This window comes from Porites lutea, chromosome 8 (assembly GCF_958299795.1).
Source record: "Porites lutea chromosome 8, jaPorLute2.1, whole genome shotgun sequence".
Taxonomy (NCBI): domain Eukaryota; kingdom Metazoa; phylum Cnidaria; class Anthozoa; order Scleractinia; family Poritidae; genus Porites; species Porites lutea.
Window position 1 is genome coordinate 9,155,782 of NC_133208.1, and position 13,956 is coordinate 9,169,737.

Below are 13,956 nucleotides of genomic sequence, written 5' to 3' on the forward strand. Positions count from 1 at the left end.
ATCGCTCGTTGCAGTCAGCGAGGTTAAGATGCCACGTCAAACGACACTTGGCCGTTTTGGCTTTTGGTTTTTCGCCGTTCAGAGAAAGAAATAATTTTATACGGTTAAGTTAAAAACATAAAAATGTATTGTATTTACAGATGTTTCAACACACAAATTTATATCTATCCTTTTCAAAATCTCAGCCTCGGCTTTATTCTTAAAAAATTCTTAAAACTTCGCAAATTTCAGCCTCAATATTCTTATAAAATATATTCTTATAAAAAAAACGAGTGTACTCTTGCTCGTTGTGTAGCTCTTTGAAATATACCGATTGATAATGAAGATTTTCACACATATTCCATACAATAGGTGAGATAAATACAGGAAACGCAACGTTCCATGCACTTTTTCAGTTCGATTTACACAGCTTTGATCAAAACATTCTCAGTTTCGAGAATAGTATATTGGTATATTCTAAACCATAAGAAAAGATTTAATTAGCAGTTGAATTTTTCGCTATTTCTCTTTCACTTTTTACGTTCAGTTCATTTTATATGCCGGGAAAGTAAGCCTTAGAAGTTAAAAGGACGTTTGATCAATTCACGCTTGCTCATTCTAGTCTTATTTTAAACTTTATAGCGGAAGGGCATCTGTGAGCAGGGAATAAGTCAGCACAGAATTTGATTGTCGGCGAATTTCTCTAATTGTCCAGCGTTCTGCTAGTGATAGGCTTGCCGTTGTTCACTCGTCTTGCTTGTTTGGGGCTGAGTCTTATTCCGGTCAAAGAGAGAGAAAAAGTATCTGGCAAGGTTTCCGATCAAAGATTTGTGAACTCGTGTCTAGCAAACTCTCCAAGTGTTTAGATATACACAGTTATACGCACCTTATAACTTCATCTGCGCTTAAAGAGTGTCTTTTGGTCCCTAACTTTTAAAACCGACTGCTCCAAAGAAGTCACTGATAACACGTAACGCAAAAGAGTATCGAAGTGTGACTGCACAATAAATATCACATTGAAAATCTACCTAAGCGTTCCCTTCGGGATTTTCTGTCTTTACGTCATCCTAACCATTTTGTTCTTGCGGACGCAAACAATAGAAACGTCATCATTACCCACCGATTCCTCGCGGCCTCTGTTCAAGCAAATCGAGATTTTTTCTGGCATACTGACTTTATAGCGGAGCTCTGGCGCGCGAAGCGCGCCTGCGGAGCACCATGGGTAAGTAATCTACCCATCCCAGAAAAATTTTGTAATCACGTGACCGTACACTGCCCGCCCGCCCGCTGCCCGTCCGTCGACCGTCCGCACCACAGGGAAAGCAATGATCAATCCCACACTTTCCAGCTAGTTTGGGAGCACAGGAAGAATGATATTGCACACATATTGCACATCAATGTTGTGATCAATTGACAGCTGTCAAAACAGGGTCCCGCTGACCAGTATCACCTGACCGTATCGCGGGCTCAGGTGTCGATCCATCGAGGTCGAGTATTTTTTTGACGTTATCCGCTGACAAGTTACTAGTTTTCAAATGATTGCAGGCTCAAGTTTAATTTTTTCAATTCCTATGAAATATGTTGTGTTTTAAATGTGCCGCACAATTAAAATTTTGATTTTAAACTGACCTTGGAAGCTAAGATTCAGCCAGTCTTTACAGGCAGGGAAGACATGCCAGTTGCTTTTGACTTGTGATGTTTTTAACTGTCTTTTTCCACTGAACATTGTGCAAAATGAAATTCAGCTGCTATCAAGAGTCTTCTGTTATTCATGGCTAGTTTGTTTATCGGGTGTTTGGTTGAGAAATACGTCGCTTGTCAAAGTCGGAAAACCGATTTCGGATGGCGTCGTTTTCGTTTTTCACCTTGCTTGACGCGTAAGAGGGCTGAAAAGTCTGTAGCGATTTTGGCCTTATTTGATAGTTTTCAGTACATCTCGAATGGTAAGCCTGAGTGATTATTTTATTTGATGTTTATTTTTTATATCTAATTCAATGAAGTCGAGTGTAGTTTATGGGGCTATTTAGTTTATGCACGTTTGTAAGATTTGAGACAATGATCTGACTGAGTATCAGGTTTGATTATAAGCTTATAGAACTTTAAAAAGCTTTCAGACATTTTCTCACCGCAAATAGAAAGAAAACATTCCAAAGAATATTTAGTTATAATTCTGGCTGTAAAAGAAAGCTTTGAGCGATTTTCTTGCCTCGAGTTCATCTTTGAAAAACGTAAACACCGGGAAGCCGGCTTAAAACATAAACAAGGATTTTCGGAGACACTGTAAAATCTCTGTATATGTTTCACCGAATTATTTTCCTTTTATTGATTGTTAGTAGACTCTTTTGCAATTTTCATTGCTGTTGTGCCGTTTGTTTTCAGTCGCTCATGAACATAGCTTGCAGGAGTAGTCAAAATGCCGCGCGTATCAAACGCTTTTGAAGATTACACATCGTTATAAAGCTATTATGTTGAAGCCTATAACTGTGTTAATCTTAATTTAAACAGTCGACTTGACGCTTGTCAGAAGTGAGAACCGGCTCGCTGTATAGGTGATTTTGAAATTTGTTTTAACGGTTTCGCTAACGCGTGCTTCGATCGTCCTGAATATTGAATGAGTGCAATTTGTATTGCAAAATTGAGAAATACTACATTCTGTCCGAGGTCTGTATGATAAAAACAGCGCCTCATGTTACTATTTCACCTCAGATGTGATGTATAAAAAGTATAGCTGAAGGTTGGTTTACACGTCCCCAGACTTGTTGGCAAGATTTTGTAAAGTAAACTTATCGAACGCAAAAAATTCGGCCTGATTTGTTTTCCTAATGTACTGTGATCAAGAACCATGATGGCTATGCTATTTTTTAGGTGTACATATAAGGCTATCAAGTCGATGTAAGATTAATTTCATTCTTAGCTTGGACTGTTTGCAAATTATTTTTCTCTTTCCGTCATGAATGTGCTCTAGAGTTAACTGATTTGTGGAATACAAATTTACAATTGTTTGATTTAAATTATAAATTCGAGTTAGTAGGAGCTTCGCTTTTAGCCCTGGCTAAATCTATATATTATTTCATCTGTAAGTACTTTTCTTAATATACGCGCGAGTTACTAGAGTGCCTTCTCGGGATTTCGCCTTCTGGGATGATCCCTGCGGGAGCAAAAATAAGTATATTCCCAAACGGATTTCTTTGTTAACGAAAATAGGAAAAAAAAACGTAAACAGTATCTGATTTTTGGTTCCAGTACTGGTCACATTGATAAAAAGAAAGACTGTTAGAAGTTTTCATCTTTAACGGTAGTGTCTTCAAGCAGCTTGGTATTAAAGTACAATAGGCAAAAGGGTAAGCTTCTTTTCACTTCTTATTTCAAATCGATAATAAGTATATTCTCCCCTAATGGTTTTCATCGTTAACGAAAACATCAGGGACATACTGACAGCCTTCTTTCCTTTTAAGACCGAGTAGAAGTCGTGAATGGGTAACTGAAATGAGGACATAATAGCAAGCCACGTAAACACTGACCTGTAAACAACTACAGCACAGCCGTTCCGGTTTGCTTTAAAATGTTAGCTTCAATGAGTAAGGTCAGTAAGAAGCAGTGAGTTATCAAGAAAAGCCTTTTTGAATTCTTAGTAAAGGTTCTATTTACACTCATGTATCTCCCAAAGTTCAGTAGAAACATTAGTATCTTTTTGCATGACTGGTTTATGTGCACTAGTGCTGGGAATCAGCTGTTTTGTCAATATCGTAGATCGCACTTTTGCTTGTCAACCTTCTCATAGTGCAAAGTCATGATCGTGATGTCACGCGCGACATGTGATCCCTTACGTGCATTCGCAAGGTATTTGTCTCGAGAATCAACGGAAATGCTTGTCCATGCATGGGTTGCCCAGCTACCAGTTTCACAAATTGCAGAGAGTTTTGAACGCCTCAGCCAGGCTAGTTTGTAATGTGCCTAGGTTTTGCCACATCTCACCCCTTCTTCGTGGTCTGCATTGGCTTCCTGCTAAAGCCCGGATACAAAATAGATACTGCTTATAACGTTCAAAGCAATTCACGGCCTTGCTCCTAAATATTTATGCGAGTTACTAACATTTAAGTCGTCTTTATATAACCTTAGATCTTCAGGTAGTATTTTACTTTCTATGCCAGCAGGCTGTTCGATCACGTTAGGTGATAGAGCTTTCATGGTAGCAACGCCAACGCTCTGGAACTCTCTTCCAAAATAACTTCGTGCGATTACTAATGTGAATAGTTTTAAGGCGCATATTAAGACTTATCTTTTTAGAACTGTATATTGGTGATCAATTTTATATTCAGCTCTTACTTGCATGCATATATATTCTTATTATTGATATTTTTTTTAAATGCATTATCTTTTGTTTGTTTCTTGTAAAGTTATGCAGTTGTAATGTGCAGCTGATCATTCTCATGTTAAAGTTGCGCACAATAAGTTCATAAATTATTATATTATTATTACATTTACTGTATTGCGTAACGCCCGCACTCGCCTTAATTCAAGTGATCGGTAGAAATGCTTAAGGTGATTCCCTGGTTTTGCATTGCGCATCTCTTACTGCGCATAACAAGATGGCCTCCGTAAAAAAGAGCATGTGAAGTAACATTATTAAAATGAAGTTGACCGAAGAGAAACGCTATTGCAATTTTTGCTTGCGGTTGTTTCTTGCCGAGGTGAGACTCAATGTGGTGGGAATGTGCATAACGTAAGCAGTACGCGTGTTGCTGAGTTCGACTTCCTCACGGAGAACCTCGATAGTGGATGTTTAATTGGTGCTTATTCACTTTGATTTTCATTTAAACGCTTTCTTTATCACATTGTGTCCTAAATGTGATATCTCGATGTAAATTCTGTAAAGACGGATTTTTTAATACTTTCTTCCCCCTTTCACATACATTCTATTTTGAAACTCGCCCCAGTCCTCTCTCAAAAATCAAGGAAAATGCACTTGGTGCGCACTTTCTGCAGCTCTACCGCAAAAACGAGTACGGTGACCCCGATTTTTTATTTCATGATTTTAATAAGGACAGTGCTTCCTTTCGGTGAGAAAAAAATTGGCACAAATCTATGTTCAGTTTTTTGGCAATTTTACTAAATTGTACGGATTGAGCTATCACATGTTGAATAGCGCGTGTCCAATTTAATTCTACTTTGGAGCGTAAAGTAAAAACAAGGGCATTAAAAGGCATTTTTATGGTACGTAAGTGGATAAACAATACATTAAAGTCAAATTCTGTGCGATACCACATGCATCACTGAAAAAATCTTTCCTTTTTGTCTAGTCTTGGGCTTCGCGCGGTTTTTGTCAAAGGGTCCAAAATAGCCGTATTTGTCAGCATTGTGACGTCAAAACGAGCACGGTGACCCCCACTTTTTATTACTTTTTTATCATCTTCTTGACTTGTTACATCAGTGTACCAAGTTTCATCTACAATCTATGTTAGGTTTTTTTACTAGGGAATCACCTTAAGATCGGTAAGGTCGTTATTAATATTATTCATACTTCATGTTCCTTTACATATTAAGAGAGTTATTGAAGTTGGCGGAGTCTCGCTTTGGGTGAGCCCTGTTTGCTGGGACACAAAATAATCACAAACCCATTATGGGATATTTTGGCCACGGGAGTACCCTGCAAGCAGAGGCTACATTTTTCGCGGTATGAGCTGGCGTGCGAAAAGTAGCCTCTGCCGACAACCGTTCAAATCCCGTCCAGAAATCTCGACGAATAAATTTTAAAAATCCGGTTTTTACCTGTTCTTGACCGGTTTAGAGCACTGCGCGAGTCTTGCGTCAACCAATGAACGCTGACCATTATTGCGACTTCATGCATCCCTTCCCGCCAAATTCTCGCAGACGAACGCGGCTCAAACCATTATCCATGCTCAAACGTAGCAACGGGAAAAGTTCAAAACAATTTCAAAAATCCAGGGGTGGATCCAGGATTTTTTTTAGGAGGGGGTGCACTCGTCTCTTGCTCGACTTCAACACTAATAAACCACGTGTTTTTTTTTTTGTTTTTTGTTTTGCAGAATACCAGTTGTATTAGAAAACCGCAGGTCATCTCAGGGAGGGGGGGGGGGGTGCGCGCACCCCCTGCACCCTCCCCCTAGATCCGCCCCTGAAATCCCTGTTTGTGTATTTACAGGGCGTGGTCAACTTGAATAAGCTCTGTACTTTTAAAGCTGTCGGAACACCAAAACAAGCTCAAGGAGAGTTGTTCGCAAGTAGTGTACGCAAGTTTCGGATTCCCGCCAAACTCACGCAGATTAATTTGACGAACCAGTTGCTTGCGAATCGCGTGACGAATTTTGCGCATGCACGATAGAAAATTGAACGGTTGTCGGCAGAGGCTACTTTTCGCCCGCCAGCTCATACCGCGAAAATGTAGCCTCTGCTCGCAGGGTACCACGGGAGTGGCCGTTTATTAAATTAAAGCATATAAAGCTGGGAAAACCAGATACACAAGAACATTATCCCAGCAAAGGTGAGGAGGGCACACCTGCCACAGCCCAGAGCAAGGAACCAGTCAAAAGGGCCGCCCCACCCGAGGCCAAAGCAAGACGACCGCTAACAGAAACTACTGGTACCTACAAATCAAAATTCAAAGTAGACAGACTGCAAATTATAGTGGTTGCTAAAAATATATCTACGTGTCCCAACTGTTCATCAGTAGGATGCTTAAAATGCGTGCAATTCCACAACTGGTTTCGGCTCCATTAAATCCTGTACCAATTACAGAACCTTTTAGGAGGAGCCACCCACCGTGTAAGCACAGTCGCGGACAACACATGTAAGTGAGGAAAATAACGCAAAGTAAAACTAGGACGTTATTAAACGAACTAAATGTACACGCAACTTAAATAAGTATAGGTAATAGCATGATTAGTAGTGATGTTTGGCATAAATACCACGAGTGATATTTCAAAATTGTTATACGTAATTTCAAGAGCCGTTAGGCGAGTGAAATTTGAGACAATTTTGAAATATCACGAGAGGTATTTATGCCAAATATCACGTAGAAATCATGCTATTATTTGTTTATACTACTACCCGCAAAAGGTTTGTAATTTTCACATGTAGGTATCTCAAATTAATCTGAAATACCACTGCTCTAAGCCAATCAAATTGTAGAAATTTGTCATGAAGTAGTATAATAAATAAATAATGCACGCGCCCAAAATTAAATTGCGCGCGCGCACACGTACCAATATACAACTGAAATAAAAATCCAAGTAATAAATAAGCAATGTAAGGATACGATGGTGCAATTTAAGCCTGGATTGCTAATCTCATCTCCCGAAGGGCTGCACCGTACTTCTCGACGATAAAACCATGGCGATTAACGAATTTATTAAATGAGTCGACTGGTTTCAAAGCCTTGTTGTCTGAGACGTAATGAAAGTCCGCGAAGTCTATTTATGAAGTCAACTTTGGACGTGCAAATTCTAGCATATCTCACCAGTTGAGATATGTAAACACCGTAAGCTGGATTGGCGGGAATGTTGCTGTCCATATGAGGAATGTTGACAATTCGGAATGCAAAGTCAAATGCAATGGAAAACCCAAAAAACCACATGGGAAAAATTGGGAACGTATCCCGCAACCAATGCAGTCACACAAAACCTCTGGGGGTTAAAGGTAAAGAAAGATACCACATTAAAAATGAAAAAGGTCAACGTGCGAGAGCTGAGATGAATACATGTATTATAATCATCCACCCGTAAACACCTTACAACAACAGAGTCAACTAGCGCCATAACGGCTCATGTGCGTTCATAGCAATAGGACCGTGATTGTATACATTCTTTGTCACTGTCACTTACAGCTTAGTTCCACCAGTTTAGTTCAGTGGAGGTTATGCACTTAAATATATAGAAATAGAATGGTAAGGCTGTTTACAAAACCCTGCTACCTGAGATGGATCAGTGTAACCAACAGAAATGTACAAAATTGAATGAATGTGAGGGGTGTATAGCCCTTGCTCACACTGTCATCGTATCTGATACAGATCAAAAAGTGTGAATCACTCAAGTTAACTAACAGTTTAAAAGTGAAAATGAATGAGATAACTGTATGGCCCTTGTTCACACAGCCATCATAAACTGCACTTATTCACTAAGCACTGGACACTAGATGGGAATGAAATGGCCTACATAAGCAAATGATTTTTAAGTAACGTTATCCTAAGTCTTGGATACAGAAGTGGATTGATGTAACCAACAGAAATGGACTACCGTAGCTAGAATAAAGGAAATGGCTGCATAGCCTGTGCTCACACAGTCAACATATAATATAGGCCTTGCTAATGCCTCATCAATACTAAGCTGAAACATGTTTCAAAGCTGTAAAGTTAAACCAGGTTGAAATGTGGTTCCTTCGAATTCATTAAAGCTGCCTAACAATTTTAGTCAACAACAAATTTACCATGTAGCATCAATCAAAGTATAAGATAAAATTAACTCAAATTCTGTGTAAAAACCATTACTACAAGTTCTTTCAAATAGTGGAACTAAACATGGATTACCAATAATAATGGCCTACATTAACAACTGGGCCCACGAATAAAACTGATTAGAAGTAAAAATTAATCGGAAAGATGGCTGTGTGGCCCCTACTCACATAATACCAATTTAGGCTGAATGGTCATAGCTCAGTGACATAATGAAACGATTTAATTTGAAAAACTGTGATATGGCTGTATAGCCCCTGCTCACACGGTCATGCTGAATTATACTTATGAAATAGCTCATTAATGTAACTGATTAAAATGAAATCAGTAAGATGGCTGTATGGCCCCTGCTCATACAGTCACCATGAATTTAAATAATAACAATTTAGTCTAAATTGTCATAGCTCAGTGACATAATGAACTGATTAAATTTGGAAATCTGTTATATGGCTGTATGGCCCCTGCTCACACAGTCACGCAAAATTATACTTATCAAAAGTCTGAAATAGCTCACGGATGTAACTGATTAAAATGAAATCTGTGAGATGGCTGGATGGCTGTATGGCCCCTGCTCACACAGTCACCTTGAAACTATACTATAAGTAGAAATCAGTGATTTTCTAAATTTTGTGGATTTCAAGCAAATTTTTATAATTGTTTTCATCCCAAATATATATCCAAATATGCACCAGATTGCATTACAGAGCATCCAAATTTCAAAAATTTTCCAGGGGAACATGCCCCCGGACCCCCCTAGCAAGCTCAGGGCTTCGCCCTTCGATTTCAACTCTCATGGAAACATTCATTTTGGTAGAAACTAGTCATGACAAATGCTGGATCCACCCCTGATCACCTTGGAAAGTAACAGTGAATAAAGTGAAAAGATTAATATACTGTAAGATGGCCGAATGACCCTGACTCATGTGGTGAGAATTCTATATATTACAATTATGTCACTGCCCATATGTCCTAAAAATAAGCGTCAAATGACATACATGTCCTATACACTCAAGCTATACCCAATTACAATGCCCAGTAAGTCAAAGTTGCCTGAGGAAAGTGCTGCCCAAGTAGATGTACATGTAGATGCCACATGCCAAGGGATGCAGCAGCTGCTCTTGAGTAGCCCGGCACTAGAGATGCAAACTCCTGGAAAACTGATCAGCAGAATGTGTACAACTTTTTGGAACATTTCTGGCATACTATGTTGAACTGAATTGAGGAACCAAAGAGAATGCAGAGCTATTGACTATCTTAAGAGAGATGCTAAGGGAAAGCTGAAGCTGGTTGGTACTCTGCCTGAGACTGGCTTCATTGAAAAGGTGTCCATGAAAGGGAGCTACATGTGCATACCTTAGCACCTGCAATAAAATGAAAAAACTATAAAAACAAATCCTTTAAAAAAGCCAGAATGTGCTACCATTAAAGAACAATGTATAACCAATCAATAAATCAATCAGGATCTCCCAAACAAAACGAATTAACAGCAATTTCCTCAAAAACAATAAAGCAAAAAGGAATGATGTGACATGGAGAGTGAAGCATAAAGCAACACATTATGCTGTCCCATCACAATAAACGCAGGACTATAATGTCCACACATATCAAAACAGGGGAGCCAACAAAACCAGAGATTAAAATAATAGTAGCCTGAAATTCATCCGATGGTTTCGAGTCGTTACTGAGGGAGTAATAACGACTCAAAGTAATCGGATGAAATTCAGGCTAAAATAATAGCTGCATGTAAACCAAAATAACAGATTACACGAATGAAGACTAAAAAATAGACATAAAAGGTTAAAAATGTGAATAGAAATTCAAACCAAATAATATTTGCATCTGGTTACCCTAGACAAAAAACAAACAAACAGAACCACACACATATTTTGTATATTTTGTTTGGCTTTGTTTTGTTGTTGTTGTTGTTGTTTTATAATACTGTAATTTTAATTATACATATAAGCTGAGTCCAAAGGTCAAAAATGCTCAAATGTGCAAAAAGGTAAACTCAAAATAATTATGAATAAATAAAGTGTCTTTCCAAATCATAAAACAGCTAAGAACATTAACAAAGAGACCCAGCACCGGGCTGGTATAAATAAAAATTTCAACTGAAGATCGGGCGAGTGTCACTGATTTTAAATATAGCGCCAGTTGGCACCAGCGTTACAAGTAGCTGAAGGAACACGAGGTACAACCAGTCTGAGGGACAAGGAAGTGCTACGGACACAGAACGGACTAGCATACAGGCCAGTGTAACTGAAAACATTAAAAAATAATGGTCGATTGGATGTAGAATTCGATGTTACAAACAAAAAATGGCATTTCATCAGCATAAACGACCGCAACGTGTATGAATTCCCACTATCGGCGCAATCAGCAAGACGATCATATGCACGAAGATCTGTGCACATCAATACAGCACCGAGAGTAAGCGGTGAGCCATCGGGAAATAATCCAGTACTTATCTCAACGAAGAGGTGATGCTCGTTAGGTGAGACCCAAGAAGAGCAAAAGAGACAGATAAATCGCTATCTGGTCGCCATTAAAAATGTTTCTGACTGTCTTGCAATGCGAGGAAGGAGGCCTTGTGCCTTGCTTCCGTGACTCACATAAACCGTGACATAAATGACACTTTCGTGACAAATCACCCGGATGACAGGAAAACCCCCCTTTGAGTACAATATTCAACATTCTTTCAGAAATAAATCCTATTTATTAGTCGGGGGTGTCAGTTTCAAGCGACTGAAAACACCACAAAAACGCGGAATACGACACTTAAAACATACGGTAAGTTATCTTTACTCATTTTTCTTATATTATATCACTATTGGGATCAAAAGGTGAAAAATTTTGTGTTTTATGAAGCATTTCTACCCGTCACTTGAATCAAGCAAGGTGCGGGCGTTACTGTCTTAATACGAAACGAGCCACAGCGCAATGCGGCATGTAAAAACGTAACGTAAAGCACAATCCTGAAAGCGTCTTTCGCTATTTTGCAAGTGCAGTAAACAGTAACTAGAGTACAAAATGTAATAGAAAAGATCTTTATGCTATCTGTAGTTATTGAAGCCTTCAAAAAGTCGGTTATGTTCCTCTGTACACCTTTCGCAAATCGTTGTTTGGTATACAGCGACTGGGCTCCATATCACCTTGCATAGCTAGCCAGACTAGACGGGATTTACCCTGTGCAGATTCACCTGATCGGAATTCGGGATTCACCTGATTACCGCAGTGTCTGTATTAAAGAGGTTAAGGCCTGGTTCAGAAGCCGTACTTTTCATGTGCCGAACGTAACTGAATAAGTTCGACTTTGGAGCGACACTGGCGCGACATCTGATTCAGACGGCGTACCGTGTGTCGACAAAAGTTCGACAGACGCTGTCGAACTTAACGCGTTTGCCGCACCAAACTAAAACTGCCGGACCAAATTGATTCAGACGCCGCTCTTTTGCCGTACTTAATTCATCAGTTAGGTTCGGAACATGAGTGGAGCGGCGTCTGAACCGGGCCTAAGTTTATATGAATTTACTCTCTGGGGCCGAGATTTGGTGTCCGTTGTGGGTATTAGAGAGAGTCCGTATTATAGAGTTTTTTTAAAGAAAATATATGAGAATTAAACGTTAAACGTCCTCTTGCATCAGAAGTGGCATTTTGAGGAACAGTAAACAGCGAACGCAAAATCCTTCAAAATCGCTCAAAATACCACTTCTGAGGCAAAAGGACGACAATTTACCGAAGGTAAGGTGACACAACGTTTATTTAGCTTTGATACATGCACATATTTCGCGATATACCGCTAAAGATGATCAGTAAATGGCAAATACGGTACATTTACCATAAAATTACATATGATTATGTAGGCCCCTGTGATGTCGCGCGTGTCACCAGGATGCCTCGAACACAGGCAGTGTGCGTACTGGGATCGCAAAGCATCATGGGCGATATTCAAAATCTGATCATTTGTGTCAAGATGGCGAGGAGTGAACATCTCGCAGGAAGCGACTGCGGAGACGAATATTCGTTAAATACGCTGTAAAAATCAGCGATTTACCTTTATTTTCTTCCAGAGACATCTGTAAAAACAAAGACTATTGAATTATCGGGGGAAAACAATGTCATTCCGTTAATACGTGTATTTTGTTCGAAATCACTCGCATGCAGTCGGTAAATCGAAGAATTGCTGTTTTGTTCTATGCTTCAGTCATGAAAGTACTAAAGGTAAGACCTGGGGTTCGCCGGAAAAAATGATTTCATCTTCAGATTAGTGCAGCTAGAACTACGAGGTACTACAATGCCTTCTTCATATTTAAGCTTAAGTTGGCTTGAAAATCTTGGAAGAATGTGTAATGTCTGTAATAGTACAGTTCGGATCGTCCGCCTGTGGTTTGCCATTTAAATGGGCAAACCGGACGGTTCACTGTTTGGGTAAATGGTAAGAACAATTCAGAAATGGCAAATTTCCACCTGAATGATCGCGTTTACATGACCATAGTGTACAAATCACTTCCATTTACCGAAAAACGGCCTCGAACACCTGAAACTGGAATCAGAGATGGCTTTGAAGCTAAAGACCACGAATTCAGTTCCGTTTGAAACGTTCCGTCCGGAAATTTATAGATGTTTGTTCTGTCGCACTTTGTAATACCTATGAATCGCACTTTGTATTCTAAAATTGTCGCAGTTTGTAACAAAATAAGCTGTCGCACTTTGTAATAAACTTGAAATGGATGGTCGGAGGACAAGTAAACCCAATAATAAGTATCATTACCGACAACCACAACAACAACAACGACAACAGCAACAATAATAATAACAATAACATTCTCAATTTCTCAAGGGGGGGCGGTGAAAAGTGTTCGCATCAACTGAGGCCTTCCGGCCTCAAGATCTTTGTTGGGAAGTAGAACTGTACTCTTTCTATGCGGACGATCTCGAGACCATGCAATAGTAACCATAACAGCGAGAGTCCGTAATATGGGAATTTGAATTTGAATTTAGCTGCTATTGGTATTATCGGGTTAGTTGCCCATAAAAGTAAGGTGTCCTTCAGACGAAAGGTGATGGTATAAGAAAAATATTTTTATAAGTTTTACTAGTAGTACGGGCAACGAAGAAATCCAGTTTCACTACCTGCGAGGGTATGTCCAGAGATATAACAAGATTTTAGTGTTTATTACCATGAATAAGCATTATTGTAATTTTTCTTAAAACCATACAACACAAACTCAGAGCACAACGCGGTGCCACAATCATTATAATAATAACTGGAAATCGATTTATCATCATCATCGTTATTGTTAGCGGAGCTCTCGCGCGCGAAGCACGCCAGCAGAGCACCATGGGTAAGAAAATGAAGTAATCTACCCAGCCGAGAAAAATTTGGTAATCACGTGACCGTATGTAGAAGGCCTAAATGTAATAAACGACCCTAAATGTAATAGCGTCCTAAATGTAATAACATTTTTTCCTAACTGTAATAAACCCTTAACTTGCAAATTACAGTAATT

At 39.3% G+C, this 13,956-nt stretch overlaps 1 protein-coding gene across 1 annotated transcript in view; it reads left to right on the forward strand.

Annotated features, from left to right (window-relative positions):
* Nucleotides 1-10,874: 10,874 nt before the first annotated feature.
* The window catches only part of LOC140946337 (metal cation symporter ZIP14-like), a 49,684-nt gene continuing 46,602 nt past the window's right edge, over nucleotides 10,875-13,956 (forward strand). Inside the window, exon 1 of the mRNA XM_073395436.1 lies at nucleotides 10,875-11,236. The gene's annotated coding sequence lies outside the window, so the exon portion shown is untranslated. The remainder of the gene's footprint in view (nucleotides 11,237-13,956) is intronic.